Source organism: Canis lupus, chromosome 13, assembly GCF_048164855.1.
Source record: "Canis lupus baileyi chromosome 13, mCanLup2.hap1, whole genome shotgun sequence".
Taxonomy (NCBI): Eukaryota; Metazoa; Chordata; class Mammalia; order Carnivora; family Canidae; genus Canis; species Canis lupus.
In genome coordinates, this window is record NC_132850.1 from 5,344,269 (window position 1) to 5,364,107 (window position 19,839).

The following is a 19,839-nucleotide window of genomic DNA, read 5'->3' on the forward strand; positions in this document are numbered from 1 at the left end:
GGTGTCCAGTTCAGTGTTGACCTCTTCTCCTGCCTCCAACACTAGTAGAGGTGACTTTTCTTTTGTTCTCTCAAAGTCCTCCTTTCAGACAAGTGGGGAGGTTGCCCTCCTGCACATTCACTAGTCCATTCAACAAACATATATGCACCTTCTGGTGGATGGAAATTCAAAGAGGACTTAGACCATATCCTTCTATACCAGACAGAAGCCTTTCTTAGGGGCTACCACTCCTTGCTCACCTTCATATTTCTTATTGACTCCATATTTCAATTTTAGAGCTGTACAGTCTTATGTTTTTTATTTCCTGAAGAATCTGCTACTGCTGTTTTTTTTTTTTTTTTTTTTTAATTGACTGACTCTTGACCATAAACTCAACTTCTCAGGATTTTTGATGAGTTCATTGAAGCCTAGAACAAAGCATCAGTGCCATGAGCTATGCTAGGCTCAGTATCCTCCCTTTTGACCTCAGCCAATGTCCTCAGACCAGGATGGGGCTGGGGCCCAAATTTTCATTGGTACCTTCAACTGGACAGTCAACTTCAGGAGAATACCTCAACAGCATTCCCCATTAAGCATCGTAAGTGAACAGAAAAAAGTCACCTTGCTGTTTTCTGAGAAAAAAATTTTAAATTCATAAATGAAGAATTAATTTCAGGGGTACAACATAGTGATTTGACAGTTTTATACTTTACAAAATGCTCACCACAGTAAGTATGGTCACCATGCAAAGTTACTATAATATTACTGACTAAAATCTCTATGCTATACCTCACTCTAATCAACCATAAATTGATAAAACCCAACAATACCAAAGAAAATGAGAAGTGTTCTCTCATGTGACTTGTAATAGCTTTGTTTTGACCTATTTTCTCCTAGCTTGTTTTCTGCTACTGGAGACTCATCATCCTTTTGCCACCTATGTAACAACTCTTCTGAGAGCAAAGCATCTTTATGATGGTATCAGCCCTGTCATGGAAAGCTGAGTGGCCATTGGAGGCAGGCCACTCAGCTTTCCCTTCAAAAAGCCATGTGAATAGAGTTGGCTGATGGGCTCTAGGTGCTGCTCTTTTCGATCTGCGGAGATAGATGTTCAGCTGAGGCCACACTCTCCCAAGGCTGCTCCTGGCCAATGACTGAGCACTGCAGGGATCAGAGCTGCGATATTTGTGTCTCAAAATGCAGGACTCCTCTCATGGCCATCTTTGCTCCAAGCTCCTTAATGGCCTGGCCAAGACATTCTTAGAGCTATACTGCATTTTGTGACTTTTCCTGCCCAATCTTCCTTTTGTCCCCTTCCCCAGTCACAGATGTCAGATCAGTATATTAAAGGTTTTCCTTGCCCACTCCTGGTGCTTCTCCCCTTTATCCTTCACAGGCATTTCCCCACTATAAATACCTGGCACTTCTAATTCTGTCCTAGCATCTGCTTCCTGGAGACCTGGGCTGACACATGGTAAGAGAGAAGCAAAAAATCATACCGACACTCAGGATGACTTTAAAGGACCAGAACAGAGGCTCTCAGGATCACCGGGGTAGCCCTTCAAGTTTCTAACATGGACTCAGCTTTTGACTGGAATGGCAGTGAGTGAGGGACACTAGGACTCTTCCAACCAGACTGCATTTAGGATAAACCTGTTGTGCCAGGGGCAGAACTGAGAGGCCAGAAGGTCTTGCTTTGGTCTGCCTTGTTCAGCTTCCCTTCCTATGCTATTATCACCATGAACTGTGTCAGTCTGTGATATTAAAGTGGTTGCCTGTATGCTGTTTTGGCACCATTGGACCTCAGGAAGGATTCTCAAGAACAATCTGCCAGGTCTATCTTCCAGAAGGCCTTGACCTCTGTTACCTTGAGACCCCTGTTGGTGCTCATATGCTGAGAATATACCACTTCATTCTCCTCACCACCATCCTCAATCTTCAGGAAAATATACAGTTCAGTTTGGAGGGAAGGGCTGGTCAAAGTCTGTTCTAACTTCACGGACAGATTGACAGTCACCTGAATGACAGTTGTGATGGGTGGTCACTGGGTGGGGTGGCCAGCTGGCTGAAATTGGTAAGCAGGTTACGTGGCCTGAGAAGTTGTTAAGGAACCACAGGGATGTCCAGGGTGCAGAGAGATACTGATTCTAGAAGGTAGAAACAGTGGCATTCCATGTTGCTGAACCCAACCAACAGTGACGTCTCTATCCTCATTCCCCCACATCGCAGCAGAATTCCACACAGTTGTCACCCCTCCTGCATGTTAAAAGACAAGCTTGTGTCATATTCCTGAGAGATATTTGTCTGTACTTAACATACCCTCAGTGAAATTTTTGGTTTACTCCTCTCCCCAACTCATTCATCCCACCATCTTTTTTATCTTAGCAATGTGGTTCATTCAGTAGCTCAACATTCATGCAGAGATTAAAAGCAAAAGCTTTGGAGTCCTCTTTTTTCTTCTCCACTAGCACCTAATCCATTAGTAAGTCCTATTGCAGAGCATCACCTCTTACCACTGTCACCGCTACCATTTCAACCTGGATCATGACATCTCTTGTCTGGACTCTTACAGTGGCCTCCTACACGATGTCCCTGCTCTCCTCCTGCAGCCCACCTGACCTTTTTAGAATTTCAGTCAGATCATTTCACTTCCCTCTTAATCCAAACCCTCTTACCATATTGAAAATGAAACCCATCATGAAAATGAAAGGTAGAGCATAGGGGATATAGTCAATTGTATCATAAGGCAAAATAATAAAATAAAATAAATAAAATAAAATCCAGATCTCCTAATCTCATAGTGTGTCTTCCCCCCACCCCCCATCTACCTATTCCACTCAGGCCCACTCCTTTCTGAATCCTGAACACAATGAAGATTTTAAGATATTTTTTTTCCTACTCAGGGCCTTTGCACATGCTGTTCTCACCACTTCTTATGCTCACCTACCTAATCTTTGCCGTTGAGTTGCTCTTTATATCACTCCAGTCTGACGTAAATTATCATATAAAGAAGCTCCTCATCCCTGTCACTTTCTTATTCCACTGTCCCTTTATTAAAAATTAATAACCTGCATTGTTAATTGCAAAAATGGCCACAATTTACCATCCGTCTGTCTACTGATGCCTCTTTGCGATGTGACTTTGCAACATGTCTCATAGACAGGTAGAATTGATTTTCCCATTCCTTGAATCTGGGCTGGAGTTATGGCTTACTTTGGCTAATAGAATGTTTTAGAAATATATGTGTGCCAGCTCTAAGCCTTGCAGTCTTCCACTGTTCCTCTTGGATCCCAGCAACTGCCATGTGAAGAAGCTTGAACTAGGTTGGTGGAGGATAAGAGACACATGGAGGTAAACCAAGGCACTCTAGCCCAATAGTCAGCCTTCCCTGGAAACAGAGCCATCTGGCTGACCTGAAGCCAATTTGCAAGTGTATGAAGGATCCCAGACAAGACCAGTAGGACTGTTGAGGACAAGAATAAATGGTCCTTTAAAAAAAAATCATAAAATATTAGTATGGTTGGTTATGTAGCAAAAACTAACAGATCTAACTCATGCCATTATTTGAAATTATCTTACATAGTATGCTCATTTCTATATTGTGTCTCCTCCACTAAAATACAAATTCCTTGAGGGTTGGGAGGTTTGCTCATCACTGTATTGATTATAGCTGTAGCATTGGATCAAAATGACAGTGTGACAATATGGTACTTTAAGAAAGGCCAAGATATTGGCATTTCATTAAAAAAGGCGGGATGTGGCCACCAAAAATCTTCATCGCTTTGTTTTAAGTTCTTCCTGGGGAAAGCCATGCTAAGACTGAGGCAATTTTGTTCTTCCAGGAGAGTGATGGTCAAGATAAAGTACCTAGGGGAGGAGGCATCAGGCACCAACAAGGGATCCAGCCCTTTTCTGGGAGGGGAGAAGAGTAAACCTAGCACTAGGGGAAGGAAGCTTGAAGGGTCTGGGGACTTCATTCTTTCCTTGTCCCTTCCCTACCCCTTAATCCTGCTGCCATATCCTCCACTTGTTTGCCTTAATGTGTCCCCTCATTCATGTTCTAAGGAGACTCCATTGGGCCCTCATAAGAACAGCAGAACGCATACTGGCTTTGGGAGCAGTATAAATTACTAATAGCACTCAACCCTGAAGGGAAAAACAAATAATGGCCAACTACCCAGTGATCCAGGTCATGGGATTTTCACAATAGCTTGGAGAAATATAGACAGATGGATTTCTAAGTGATTGCTCCTTGGGCTGGTTAGAAATTTTGCTGTAGCACAAAAATTTCTGTGTATCCCTCCAGATATAAGTAATTCTGACCTCAGATTTTGAAAGATACTGAAATAATAGTATTGTACCAACAAAAATATTAATATTTTGATACTTAAAGCAAGTATATAATACTGAAATGTCCAAGCACCTACAACCTAACTGTGATGGCCATCACATTCCCAGCACCTAGCACAGTGCCAAGCAGGTTCTTGGTCTGTGCATGAATGGATGAGCAAATGCTCACCAGGGTTTGGCTGTGGGAAGGGGCTGGGTGGAGGTCTAGCACCAGGGTAAGCAGCTGCCCTCAAACGTACATACATACCCCTTGCATATACACACATGCCACCTCCCCAGACAATAGCGGCTCCACTGGGCAGGCGGAGGCTCTGAAAGGGAAGCAGGAGGGACATGCATCCCAGGGCAGTATGTCTGGAGGAGGATGCAAACACTCCATGTCCTCCTGGCCTGGCAGGGCTGAATCTTCTGGCAGAGGAACTTATACCATTGGCTCTCCTGGGTCTCCCACTTGCTGACTGCAGATCTTGGGACTTTTTAGCTTTCATAATCACATAAGCCAATTCCTTATAATAAATCTCTTTATATCTATCTATATATATATCATCTATATATCTATCTCTATATCATATCTCTATATCTGTAGCCCTATATTTATATCTATGCATCTATATCTATCTATATCTATGTCCTATTGGTTCTATTTCTCTGGAAAACCCTGACTCATATAGCCAGGGTGGTGGCTTTCAACTGTGACTGCCCTCTAGCAGCACCTGGGAGGATTCAAAGAGTGTGACTCCCTGGGCTCCATCCCCCCAGAGGTTCTAGTTCAGTCTTCTGTGGTGAGACCTGGGCATCTCTAATTTTTAAAAGCTATCCAGGGACCCTTTTGTGCAGCTGGGGTGGAAAAGCACTGAGCTGGGGTATGGGGCTGGTGGTGGAGAAGAAGGGAAGGGATGTGAATTCATTCAGGGCATCTGTGTTGCAGGCATTTGCATAAGTTTTCTTGTTTAATAGATACAGACAACTGCATGTCACAGTGATGATTCTTTTCCTTTTTTTTTTTTTTCTCCAAATAAGGACATTGATTGCTCAGTAAGTGGATGATGTCCAAGGTCACAAGGCTAATAAGTGGCAGAGCTGGGATTCACACCCAGGTTGTTTGACCCTAAATTTGGAAGATGAGTCTGGAAAGTTTTGGCCCAGAAGTAGTACTTGCCTTCTACTTTGGGAGCATGGAGAACAGTGGAGCGTGTAAACCCCACTCTGAGGTCAGATCCCCTCATATATAACCCGTTGCTCCTGCCTGGGAGGAGGTCTTCAAGCCTGGGTTCCTGCAGGATTTATGAGTCCCATGACAATGTCTTCGATAACAGAATATTAGCATTGGACTGGCTCTCAGAAATCAAAGCATTCCCCCATCCCCTTGTTTTCCTTCCAGAGTAGGGATGTGTCACATTCATTTCTTAATTCCCTTGACAGCAATGCTTGGCATACTGTGGGCACCCAATTAATGTTTATGGAATTGAAATAAGTAGTTTTAAAGGTCACAAAATTGATGCAACAAATGCTCAGAGAAGTTAATTGTCTTTCCTACACAGAGTCAGCTACCGCAGAGTTGGGACTAGAATCAGTTCTGATCCCAGCCAGGTGGCCTTTTCATGCTGCTGTGCTACAGTATTGCTGGTTTCAGAATCACAGCCATTTGGGGCTGAATGGGCCTCAGAAAAGGGTTATGCAGGATTTAAAAATAGTTTTCACCTTCCATGTCCTCTCCAACTCAATATCAGTGGCACATTGTGTAGAAAAAGATTCTGAGACTCATGAGGAAAGAGTGCCATCATTGATTAGTGATGTCTGCCAAAGATGTGGGAATGGTTAGTGGCAACATACATGCCATATAGTTGCTGTTCCTGATTTCATTCAAGTTCTTTAATTTATGGTTAAGAGCATCCTGGTCCTTTTTGCCATCCATAAAATTTTGTCATCAAAAAAACAAAACAAAACAAAAAAAACCCAACACCACAAAAACTGCACCCCAAAACAACCCAACGTAAGTCTCTTATATAAGTAATAGAGGACTATTCCACAAATCCCAGGTCTTCTAGGGGCTCTATGAGGAAAGCCAACATTGGAGTTATGGCAAATATTCTGGACTTGAAATTGAATGAAGAGATTTGTATACACATACTCCTGCTTAATAATGGTGTGATTTAAAAAAAAAATGGTGTGATTTCAGGCATTTCCCTTCTTCTTTCTGAGTTTCAATTTCTTCACCTGTAAAATGGAAATATAATCACTGTCTCTTAGGGCTCTTAGGGTTGTTATGAAGAGTAAATTAAGGACAGTATAAAAAATGTCTCATTAACTATGAAGCATTGTGGAATCATTCCTTCTGTAGCTTGTGTTATTGGTCCCAATTTTTTATCTTTCATATGCCCTTCGCCATATGACTTTGCAGTTCTTTCCTTAAGGGGAAGTATACTTTCCTGGCCCTTAACTTTGGGCTTGGCCATATAACTTGATGTGTCCAATGGAAAAGGATAGAAGTCATAGGGTGCCAGTTTGGGCTAGTCCTCAAGAGGCATCAAATATTTCCACTTCTGTCTTGTGGCTCTGTCATTGTGATGAGAAGAATGTGTCCCAGCTAGCCTGTTGGTCCAATGACGATGAGAGAAATGAGGAGCATACTCAGACCTAACTTGCAACGTATCACTGCCCAGCTGAGCCCCAGCTGATCTGTAGATGCCGGAGTTAAATGATGGCTTTTTGTGGAAAGTAACTGAGATTGTTATGCAGCAATAGCTGACCAGGTCACCTTTGAAGGTGATTTCTGGTGAGAACTAGATTTCTCTCTCTGCGGTTATAGTTCTATTGTGGAGTGAGTAAAGGACAATGTGTCACAGGATAGTAAGGGCACCTTGTCACAGACTGGCCTTCCCTCCCTTTTCTGCCTCTGGGAATGTGCCTAGAGGCTCCTGGATGCAACTGACATTGATCTATGCAACAGCTTGTGTGAGGGCCCTTCAGCCCAGACATGGCTTCATGGCCTCCTGTAATGCAGTGACTCAGTGCAGAACATCAGTGATTTCAATTTTATTTCCTCAGTCTTGGAAACTATGGCTTCCCCTGTTCACAACCACCTTGTACCTGCACCCCACCTTCTGGGGTCCTCACTGCCTATTCCCATTCTGTACCCTTTCTCTGCATCCCACTTTGGGTTGGACTTTTATTCTCTTCAGGAGTAGGAAGGGATGTATGGGAAGGTCAGTTACCCCCAATTAGCTTTGGAGGGAATGGACCTGAGCCTCAGCCAGGGGACAGGGCTGCTCTGTGGTGGCCAGCTGAAGGGCAAGCTGGACCCTAAAGAGTCTAGGAGAATATGTAAAACTCTGCATTAGAAAGGCAAAGGCTTGGCTTTCCAAGTCCTTTGCTCTGAAGTTCAAGCAGAAACTATGAGAATTGATATGCTAAACGGATGCAAAGGAAGAAATTCTTCCAGCAGGTGCCTGGGTCTGAGATTTTTTTCCTAGATAAAGAAAGGTAATGTGTGTTCTGAAGTCATTTTCACTGGTATTTCTCAAAGGAAGAAGTTGTTTGACCTTGAGAGCATTGGGTTGAGAGAAAGAAAGAAGGGCCAGAGAGGATGGGGACTTGTCTAAGATCTCATAGTGACTTGAGGCAGGGCAGGCTGTGCTAGGTCCTGGTTGAGCTCTTCCTTTTTTGAGTGGATTTTCAGAACCAAACTAGTTCAAGAACAAAGTAGGGTCACCACCCTCACATGGTTCAATTTTCACTTATCTTCTTTTTTTTTTTTTAATTTTTATTTATTTATGATAGTCACACAGAGAGAAAGAGAGAGAGGCGGAGACACAGGCAGAGGGAGAAGCAGGCTCCATGCACCGGGAGCCCGATGTGGGATTCGATCCCGGGTCTCCAGTATCGCGCCCTGGGCCAAAGGCAGGCGCCAAACCGCTGCGCCACCCAGGGATCCCTCACTTATCTTCTTGCTGGAAAATATCCCTCTTCAAGGTATTCTCATGGCTTGGCCCCACTCTCCTGGATCCCCATGCTCGCACTATTGATGGTGGGGCTATGTGCCTGTTGCCTGTGAAGCTAACTGAACAGGGCTGCCTTCTTGCAGGGCTGGTGTTTGGGCCACTGTGGCCTTGGCGCTGTGAATAAAATGTGGAGGCTTGCTACACTGCTCTCTCTGGCCCACTTTATGTGGTTGGGGCAGCCCACTCTTCTCCAGTCCTTCCATTCTACAGAGTTTGGAGCCAAAGACATCTTTGTGCATTTGCAGAGAGAAAGGAGCCCCCCTGTCTCCACACACAACACTGGATTGTTTCTTTTTCCCAGATTAATGATATGATAGGATGATTGACAATGAGAACGCTCACCTTCTTTCAGGCAAAAATCCATTCTCCTCCTTGGTGTTTCTCTCATGGTCTTGACAAGATAATCACAAAATGGTTCAATATTAGTATCTTTCTAAGGTTTGGGTTTTCCACTTGGTTTTGTCCGTGGTCACTTGGTTATACCCATGTGTTAAATGGGAAGCTGAAGCCCTGAGGGTGTGAGTGGCTTGCCTAAGGTCATACAGCTGGTTATGGTTGGAGTGGAGGTATTATGGGCTAAGTGGTCGTGTCCCCCCAGAATTCATGTGGGGAAATCCTAAGCCCTAATGTGATAGTATCGGGAGGGTGGGAGGTGATCAGGTTTAGTAGAGGTCATGAGACTATTGCCTTTATGATAGAATTAGTGTCCTTAGAAGAAGACGGAGGGACATGAGCTCTCAGTCCCTCCATGAGCACACAGCAAGGTGCAGACCCCATGTGCACGCTATGAGAAGGTGGGCTCACACCAAGCCCAAATCTGCTGGCACCTTATTTTGGACTTCGAAGATTCCAGAATTGTGAGAGGTAAATGTTTGCTTAAGCCAGCCCATGATGACAGCCTGAACTGAGTAAGGTGGGTGGTAACAAGTCAGTCCTCTCACCTCTTAGCCCAGCTATCCTTCTGCCTCACAGACGGGCAGGTAGGTTGTACACTTTCTGGGAGAAGATAGGTTAAACACTCTCTCTGTGACCACTGAAGCCTTTGTTTACCTGGCTCATCGCCGGAAGGTGAACCTCATTCTCTCCAGCCGAGGATGATGGAGTGGGCTTAGCTGACATGACAGTCACATCATCAGCCACAGTGACACAAAGTTGGAAAAGTATGATTCCCCAAGAACACTTGTGGCAAGAGAGCAGGAGCAGACATCTTGCTGTCCAACAAGTGAGGTAATTAATATTCCATTAACAAGGCCATTACAACTCCTGAATAGAAATATGCTTTCTCTTAAGGTGTGAAGCCCACTCCTAAGTGAGGTGTAACAGCTGAATAAGCATACCTGCTGATTTATGTCCATAAAACTTAATTTATTAGCAATGTCTTAATTGTGATGGTGCATACAGTCTCTAAGCCATTAGCAAAATCCTCTAAAAGCCGCTGACGAGAATAATATGCCCAATAAATGGGATGAGCAGCACTTTTTCTGCTTCTGAGGCTATAGACTTGCTAATAAGGCTAGACTGGTTTTTTAATGGAGTGGCCAAGTGCATGGGTGGGAGCTCCTGGAGAGTACGATGGGGGATGGCCTCAGCCTGTGCCTATGGCTGTGGCTTGAAGGATGGGTGATATTTGGACAAGTAGAGATAGTGCGAGAGGTGGAGGGAACAGGAGTGGTTCTCTAAGGCGTAGAGAATGTGGCACAGAGGTGAAGCAGGAGTACCATTGAGTTGTTCAGTTTGTCTGGAAAATAACTGTGACATCAAGTGTTAGCTGTTCCCACCCTCCCTCCCCTCTTCCTTTGTTTCCTCCCTGTGCCTCCCACCCTCTCTTCTTCCTTCCTGTTTTTCCTCTTAGTCCTACCAAGGGCTTGGCTTGTATGAGCACACATAGTACCTTAGTATTTGGGTATCCATAAGAATGCCAAGAAGTGGACCCTGATTCCTTCTTGCATGAATTCAGACATGTTGGCCCACCTGGGGTGCCCATACTCAGAAGAACAAAAGCCTGGTAGAACCAACAACCCCTGGGCTTTGAAGGACATACTATCTTGCACATTGCGATATCTACCTAGATGAATTTAAGTGACAAAACAATACTTCCTCTGGGAACTCTAATGGGCAAAGAAGAATCATGTTCCTTTGCCCTGCTTTCCTCCTAAGGGAAGGAGCCATGTTAGGACCCTCGTCATTAGGGGGAGCACTTCTGGTTCTTCTCCATTTTTCATGGACTTTCATCATCTGAAAAGGATAAATGGAAGGAATAGATTGAATAGATGTACTCCCAGGCAAACTTTGTTACCCAGCATCCTGCTTGCAGCTATACACCACCCTTCCCCATCAATGACCACTGTCCTTACAGAAGCGCCAGAAGGCCTAGGGCTTCAGTGCTCTTGGGATGGAATGCACTAGAGTCCTGCAGAGCAGTGGCACTGCTAGTTCCACTTAAGATACTCATTTTGGTCAGCCCAGCTTTTGTTCTGAAGCTAGTTTGGATTGGAGTTCCGTTACCTAAAACCAAAAGAATCTTGATTAATGTCGTCTGCTATGTATCGCCTAAAACTTCACTAAACAATATGGGGGGAAAAGCCAGAAAAGAACTAACAGCATAAGGAAAAGATACTGGCTGTCCAAATCCTGTCCTAATATGTGTGTGTGTGTGTGTTTAAATTAACTTTATTGAGATGTAATTAACATATAAGAAAATGGACATGTTTAAGCATACAGGCTGATAACTCTTTTTTTTTTTTTTTTTTTAGGCTGATAACTTTTGATAAAGGTAGATATCTATGTAACTACCACCTGATTAAGATGTAGAACATTTCCATCTCCCCAGAAAGTTTCCTGCTGCTGGGCAACTACTGTTCTGATTCCTAGCACTGTTGATTAGTTTTACCTGTTCTACTATATGGTATAATCAAAGGCCCATAAATCCTACAATATATACTCCTTTTTATCTGGCTTCTTTTACTCAATGTAAGTACTTTGTGATTCATTCACATTATTGGGTATATCATTCATTTTTTTTTTTCAGAATAATATTCTACATAGCACAGCATAATTTGTTTATCCATTTACCTGTTGATGGACATTTCAGTTGTTTCTAGTTTGGGGCTATTATGAATATAAATGTTATGAACATTTACGTGTAAATATATATATATATATACAATTATATATATATACATATGTAATTATATGACTAAATTATATATGTATTACATATGTATAATTTCTCTTGGGTAAATATGTAGGAGTGGAATTGCTGGGTTGTATACATATACATTTGGCTTTGTAGGAAACTACCAAACTGTGTTCCAAGGTGGCTATACCATTATATATATTCTCTTCAGCAATGTATGAATAACTCAGTTCCTCTACATCTTCATCATCTGATCTTAGACTTGTCTGGCTTTCAAATTTTAGCCATTCTATTGGGTGTGAAGTCATCTCTCATTGTGGTTTCAACTTACACTTCTCTGATGACTAATGATGTTCAGTATCTTTTCATAAATTTATGGGCCTTTCATGTGTCTTTTTGTGAAGTATCTATTAAAATTGTACCCCTTAAAAAATTAAGTAGTTTGTCTTATTATTGATCCATGAGAGTTTTTTTTTAAGTATTCTGAATATAAGCTCCTTGACAAATATGTGTGATACAAATATTTTCTCCGAGTCTGTGGCTTGCCTTTTCTCGATAGTGGTTTTTTTTTTTTTTTTAAAGAGCACAAGTGTTTTATTTTGATGAAGTAGAATTTATCTTTTTTCACTTTTACAAATAATGTTTTGTTTTTCCTGTCTCAGAAATCATTGTCTAACCCCAAACTGCAAAGATTTTCTCCTACGATTTCTTCTAGAAATTTTATAGTTTTAGGTTTTAGGTTTATGTCTCTGATCCATTTCAAAATAACATTGTGTATGGTATGAGGTAGAAGTTGAATTTCCTTTTCTTTTATATGACTATCCAGTTGTTCTGACATCATTTGTTTAAAACATTATCCTTTTCCCATTGAGTTATGTTGGTGCCTATGTTGTTGAAAATCAATTGGCCATATATTGGCCAATTTCTGGATTCTCTAGTCTGTTCTCTTGATCTATATAGGTTTACCCATATACCAATATCATTCTCTCTTGATGACTATAGCATTATAGTATAAATCTTAAAATCAAATAGTGTAAATCCTCTAACTTTATTCTTTTTTTCCTATTTTGCTTGAGCTATTCCAGATCCTTTGTATTTCCACTTAGCTTTAGAATCAGTTTGTCAATTTGTACAAGAAAATCTCACAGGATTTTGATTGGGATTGTGTTGAATTTATAGATCAATTTGGGGAGAATGTTGGGGAACAACTTCATGGTGTGCAGTCTTCTAATGTGTAACTATGCTATATCTCTCGATTTATTGAGATTTTTAATTTCCCCCAGTAATATTTTATAGTTTTCAGTGTTTTTTTTTTTTTTTCCCATAAATGCCCTTTATCAAGTTGAGGAGTTTCTTTCTATTTTTAGTTTGCAAAGAGTTTCTTTTTTGGTCATAAATTTTTGCAGTATAATCCCCCATTTTGTACTGATTTAAGTATTTTTTTTGTGTTAAAATTAATAAATACTATACCAGAAGAAATTTTAGAATAAAAAATGTTAAAAAGTAAAAAAAGGAAATATGGGAAAATATATTTATATCTTTTATAATTTAGTGGTGTGGAGGTCCTGTATGACTCCAAAAACAGAAACCATAAAAAAGGTATTAGATTAGGCTACATGAAATTGTAAATTGCTGTTCTAAAGATATTATAAACACATATTGGCTAATTACCACCTGGTTAAAAATGTACACAACATATATGATAGATAAATGATTGTTGTTTCTAATATGTAAAGAGTCTATATATATCAATGGTAAAAATTAGAACAATCTCATAAATAAATAGGCAAAGGGCACAAACAAGCAATTTACAAAAGGAATGTAAATACCAATAAAAGTATGGAAGGATGCTCAATCTCAACGGTAATAAAATAAATCCAAATTAAGCAATGTTATTGCAAATTTATGCCATAACATATGCAATATTATGCAAATGTTATTTGGCAGATTGGCAGAGTTAAACAGATTGATAATTTTCGGTGTCAAAGAGGGTGTAAGGAAACTTTCGTATTAGTGGTGGGAAAGTAAATTGTTATATCATTGGAAGACATGTGCTAATATTTATAAAAAAATCTTAAAAAGGTGCATACCCTTGAATTCTGCAATTCCATATCCAGGAATTTATTCCAAAGCAATAATCAACAAGTTAAAAGAGATTTATATATAAGGATGTTTATTGCGAGTCATTGTTAATATAAAATTTTGGGTAGAACCTAAATATCCATCAGCAGAGACCTGATTAAGCTAGTAAATTATGCTATAGAATACTATCTATTTATATGAATTATGTGGTTTTATATTTATTGAAATGGGAAGATGTCCCTTGTTAAATTAAAGATAGCATGTGTATATTAAGATCCTATTTTTTGTGTTAAAGTAAGTGTGTGGGGATCCCTGGGTGGCACAGCGGTTTGGCGCCTGCCTTTGGCCCAGGGCGCGATCCTGGAGACCCGGGATCATATCCCACATTGGGGTCCCGGTGCATGGAGCCTGCTTCTCCCTCTGCCTGTGTCTCTGCCTCTCTCTCTCTCTCTCATTCTGTGTGACTATCATAAATAAATAAAAATTAAAAAAATTATAAAAAAATAAAGTGTGTGTGTGTATACACACACACACACACACACACACACACACCCAATACAATGATTGGCACTCAGTAACAGCTGACCGACTAAGGTCCAGATTAAAAACACAAGGCTAGGTGTGTGTATATCAGATTTTTAAAAAAGATTTTATTTATTTATTCATGAGAATACACAGAGAAGAGCAAGACAGAGACAGAGACACAGGCAGAGGGAGAAGCAGGCTCCATGCAAGGAGCCCGACATGGGACTCAATCCCGGGTCTCCAGGATCACACCCTGGGCCAAAGGCGGTGTTAAACCCCTGAGCCACCTGGGCTGCCCATGTATATCAGATGTTAATGATGACTATTTAAAGGTGGAGGGTGTTAAGTGATTTTTATCTTCTCTGTTTATTTGTGTATAGTATGAAAATTTTTTCAACAAATGGGTGTTATTTTCATAATCAGAAATTGTAATCTATTTATTTTCAGAAATGAAAGACTGGATAGGACTTCATCAATTATAAGTAGAGGTGTTGAGGATGCTGGCCTGTGTTTTGGGTTGAGTGACTGCCTTTAAGGTTCTCTTTTCATTGGAGATAAGACTATTAGAAGGAGGAGAAGGAAGAGGAGCAGGTGTATATTTGTATATGTGTATATTTGTGTTGGTGTTTAAATTTTCCACCTGTTGTGTTTGGAGTGCCAGTGGGACACCCAGTTGGATATATGGGTCTGGAGCTCCAAGAAAGAGGTTGGGTTATAATCCAATTACTGTTGATTCTAAGTTGTGAGTCAGCAGCCAATGTGTGGTAGTTTCCATCATGGCCATAAATGCTGGCTGCCCAGTGGAGAGAACAGAGTGAGGAGAGAGGAGGACAAGGGGGTAGTTCTTCAGAACTCCAATATCTTTAGGGAGGGCAGGAAGAGTTTCCAGGAAAGGAATCAGAGGAAGAAAAGGAAGTGAGGATGGAGAAGCAGCAAGTAGTGTCCTGAAATAATGGGACAATAATAAAAAATACATAATAATAAATGCAGCTGAGAGGTCAAGCTGGGTGCAGAATGCAAAGTGCCCAGTGGATCTAGTTGTTAGTGGGACATCTATGACCTTGGTGGGAGTGGTCTCAGTGGAATGGTGGGTATAGAAGTCAAAATGAAGTGAGGGGTGAATGCCATGTGAGTTGGTAGGGTAGTAAGTGTATTCAACTCAGTTCAGTAAGTGTGTCCAAGTGTATGAGACACTGGATGAGCAGGTAAGACCAGACTGATGGTGATAGCTGGAGGGAGATAGAAGGTCAAGATCTCATGTACTTTTTCTTAGGATAGGAGAGATGTGAGCATATTCAGAGACTGAAGGGAAGGGGCCAGCTGCAAGGGAGCCATGGACACTGGAGGTGGAGAGAGGGGTACTTCACAGGGGGTCAGAACAGGTGGCAAGGGACAAGAGCCATGGCACTGAGAGGATTAGTCCTTGATCAAGGAGGCAACCCTCTTCTACTCTGATAGAGCAGGGGAGAGGATGGGTGTGGGTGCAGCTGTAGGGCAGGGAGCAATAATTACGGGTGGTTCATGCTTGATTTTCTCCAGAAGGCAAAAGATGCCCTCCCTCGTGATGGTGTTTCATCATCTCACTACCAGGAAAACCACAGTTTTAAGGTTCCCGCTTGATGAAGTTGGCTTGACGCAAAGCAATAATGAAAGTCGCCAATGGAGAATGTGGCAGGAATCAGCCCGAGTGTCAAATTCACTCAGCTCCTATGTGCAAATAGATAATTACGAGGCATCTCTACCAGTTGAAGGGATCAAGATTCTTCTCCTGCGTAAGCTGGCACATGTTTAAGATTTCCAGAATACAGATTTCCGAAATAATGATTCTAATAAACAGTGGTTATCTTAACTTTATTTTCAGGCCATAAAACATATCCTTTGATAAATTATTTCGCCGTCTATCCCCAAGTGCACCTCTCCATGCAAGCCTCCCCTCCCCCGGCCAGCAGCAGCCCGAACGGCAGCTCCATATATTATTCATTCCAATCAAATAAGACACAGTGGTGCCTCAGTAAACTTGCTTTTCATATCAGAATTGGTCTTATTGAGTAATACACACTGCAGACCCCAGCTTCCAGCACCAGGCCTGAAATGAGCAATTCTCTCATTGTAATAATGTGCCTCTGTCATCTCCTTATTATCAGCATGATAAAAGATGAAATATTCACAGATGCTGCCCTCCTAACCTGATCACAGCTTGATATTTGAGCTTTGGAAATGAGTTTTATAAGCTTTAATATACTCCTTGGCGGAGTGACCCCTGAAATTAAACATTATTACAGAGCGGATATTTAAAAAGCTGGGGCCGCAAATTACATCAAAATGAAAATATTAAGGAGTATTACGAATATACCAAGTGGGAGCTCACAGCTCTGGAAGCTGTGAGCGCCGGAGAACTCCACACGCGGGTGTCAAAAACATCAGAAAAAATAATAACAGCAGAGACACCTTGACTTCGGTTATTTTATACTTAGGACTAAACGAAATTATTTGAATGGATTTTTTTTCTCCTGTAGGCTAGCTTTCCAGGAGGGGGAAAAAAAAAGCCCATTATTCTCAACTTTAGGTTCCTAATACATTTCACGCTTGGTTTAAAGAGGCACCTTCCTTTTTTTTTTTTTTTTTTCCTAGTGCATGGATAAATAAAAGAAATACCTAAATATAATGAAACCAAAGATCATGCTAAGAAAAAAGTGAGCAAACACGACTAGAAAGAGCCCCTGGATTCAATTTCCCCTGCGATTGGCACTCTGATGGACAGGCTTCCAGCAACATCGGGGCTGGGGCTGCAGGAAACCAAGTAGGAGAGAGTGGGGTGGGGGGCTCACCAGCCTGCGGTAGGACTGTGGCAGCTTCAACATGGGGACCTGAGGATAATCAGAAACATAGTATTGTCTGCTTGAGCTTCACAAGGGATTTCAGTTTGTGGGATGGTGGTTCCTGGAGTTGGGTACTATGGATGCAGACCAGTGATTACTGGTTTAATGCTAGACTCTCTTGGATTGAAAACTTCATGAGGGCAGGAATGGTGCCTGACTTGTTCCCAGTGGTATTCTCAAGTGTAGCCCCAGGACTCAGATAGATGCCCCTTAGTAAATACTGTATTTGTTAAATGAAGGAGCGAGTGAGTGAAAAAGAACCAATGACTTCCCAATTCTTTTCCTTCCTGGCCCCCATGAAGAGTTCCTTGGAGGTGTTGTCTTTCTGGACCTGCAGGGAACACACAAGGAATCTTGTCTGTTCTCTTCCAAATTCTTACCCTTTTATATTTACCTGAGGCTGTAAAACTAAGTTGCTAATTATAATTGGAGAGTATGCCAAAATTTTTTTTTTGATGCAATATATACATTTTGCTATTCTGCTTGTCATGGAAAGCTCCAAAAAAGAACCAATGACTTCCCAATTCTTTTCCTTCCTGGCCCCCATGAAGAATTCCATGGAGGTGTTGTCTCTATGGACCTGCAGGGAACACACAAGGAATCTTGTCTGTTCTCTTCCAAATTCTTATCCTTTTATATTTACCTGAGGCTGTAAAACTAAGTTGCTAATTATAATTGGAGAGTATGCCAAAAAAATTTTTTTGATGCAATATATACATTTTGCTAATCTGCTTGTCATGAAATCTCCTCTTTTTGTCATTGCTTTTTAAAATTAATCTTTCTGAGATTCCGTTTCCTCAGCTGTAGGACTGGGACATTAACACTCAACTTGGTGGTTACTGTTGGGATGGAATGAGCAAACATATGTAAAACAGTATGTTAGCTCACTGGCTCCCTCCCTTCCTTCCTTCCTTCCTTCCTTCCTTCCTTCCTTCCTTCCTTCCTTCCTTCCTTCCTTCCTTCCTTCCTTCCTTTTTCCTTCCTTCCTTCCTTCCTTCCTTCCTTCCTTCCTTCCTTCCTTCCTTCCGGCTTGGAGATGGTACAGATGTATTGACCAATTCAAAATAATCTTTTTTTTCTTTAAAAGAAACAAAAATCCCTTTCCTCAGTGGCAGATCAGTTATTTTACAAATCTCAAATGTTTATGTATAAAGGGGAAAAGAAATTCACACATAAAATCTAAAACATGGATTTTGTAATGGCTAGACTGGGGTTTGAATCCTGACTTTGTCTATTTGTAGCTTTGAGACTTTAGGCAAGTTATTTAATTTTTCTGAGGCTCAGTTTCCTTATTTATAAAAATAGGAATAATGGTAATGCTATCCCATTTGCCTGCTTCATGCCAAGGTATATATGTAAAAAAAATTAAATATAAAGTGTAAAGATTAGAAGAGAAGAAATAATAGTTATTATTTGCAGGAGTGCCTGGCTGTCTTAGTGGAGCATGTGACCCTTGATCTTGGGATTGTGGGTTCAAACCTCATGTTGGGTGTAGAGATTGCTTAAAAATAAAATCTTCTCAAAATAGTTATTATTTGCAGATCTATTACTATATAGAAAACACAAAAGAAACTATAGATAAATTATTAGAATCAAAATGAGAATTTAAGTAGGGTTGCCGGATACAAAATCAATATACAGAAGTCAGTTGAATTTTTATATGAATAGCAATCAGTTGGAAAATATAAAAGAAGCCATTCACACTAACAACAAAAATATAGAAGTACCTAGGAGAAATACAACAAAAACTGAAATTTTTTATGGAGAAAATTACAAAATTTTTTTGAAATATGCTAAATGAAGGGCTATATAAACAGATATATCATATTCTTGGACAAGATGCCCAACATTATAAAGACGTAAATTTCTCGAACTGCTCTTTCAATTCAGTGCAATTCCAATTAGATTTACGATGAGATGGGACCTTGACAAACTAATTCTTTTTTTTTATTTTTTTATTTTAAAGATTTTAATTTATTTATTCATGAGAGACCCACAGAGAGAGAGAGAGGCAGGACACAGGCAGAGGGAGAAGCAGGCTCCATGCAGGGAGCCCGACGTGGGACTCGATCCCGGGTCTCCAGGATCATGCCCTGGGCTGAAGGTAGCGCGCTGAGCCACCCGGGCTGCCCTAATTCTTTTTTTTTTTAAGATTTTATTTATTTGAGAAAGAGAGCATGAGCAGGGGGAGGGACAAAGGGAGAAGCAGACTCTCTTCTGATCAGGGAGTCCAATGTAGGGCTCGATCCCAGGACCCTGGGATCATGATCTGAGTCGAAGGCAGATGTTTAACTGACTGAGCCATCCAGGCACCCCTAACAAACTGATTCTTACATTTATATAGTATAGCAAAGGGCCAAATCCTTCTGAAGAAGAATAAGCTGGGGATATTACTGTACTAGATGAGCAAGACTTACCATAAAGCTATAGTAATCAAGACAATGATAGATAAATAGGATGATGGAACAGAAGAGCCCAGAAACCATGCATACATGGAAACTTGACTCTTGATGGTATGTGCGTTACAGAGTAGAGGGGTGCTGGGAAAATTGGTAATCCTTACTAAAAAAAAGATTCTGGTTCTTACCTTATGATTTACATAAAGATAAATTCTATGTGGATTAAATTATTAGAAGTGAGAAGAAAAACTAGAAAATGTTTAGAACAGTATAGGAGAATATCTTCATAACCATGAGGTCATGAAACATACATGTTGTAAAGACAAAGATTAATAAATGTGACTATATTAGAGTTATGAGCTCATTCATCACAAGACCCCATAGAATGAAAAGACAAGCCATAAACCCAGGAGAAGATATTTTAACACACATAACCAAAAAGGATTAATATCCAGAATATATAAAGAATGACTGCAAATGTGTAAGAA

The 19,839-nt window shown here is 40.9% G+C and overlaps 2 long non-coding RNA genes across 15 annotated transcripts in view; one reads left to right on the forward strand and one right to left on the reverse strand.

Annotated features, from left to right (window-relative positions):
• Nucleotides 1-19,839, forward strand: part of LOC140602401 (uncharacterized) — a 93,669-nt gene that overhangs the window by 33,568 nt on the left and 40,262 nt on the right. The gene's annotated exons all lie outside the window — the stretch shown is intronic.
• On the reverse strand, nucleotides 326-2,117 carry LOC140602402 (uncharacterized). Its single transcript, XR_012005369.1, has 2 exons — nucleotides 1,997-2,117; nucleotides 326-611 (listed from the first exon to the last, which is right to left on the reverse strand). It is a non-coding gene; the product is annotated as an uncharacterized lncRNA (long non-coding RNA).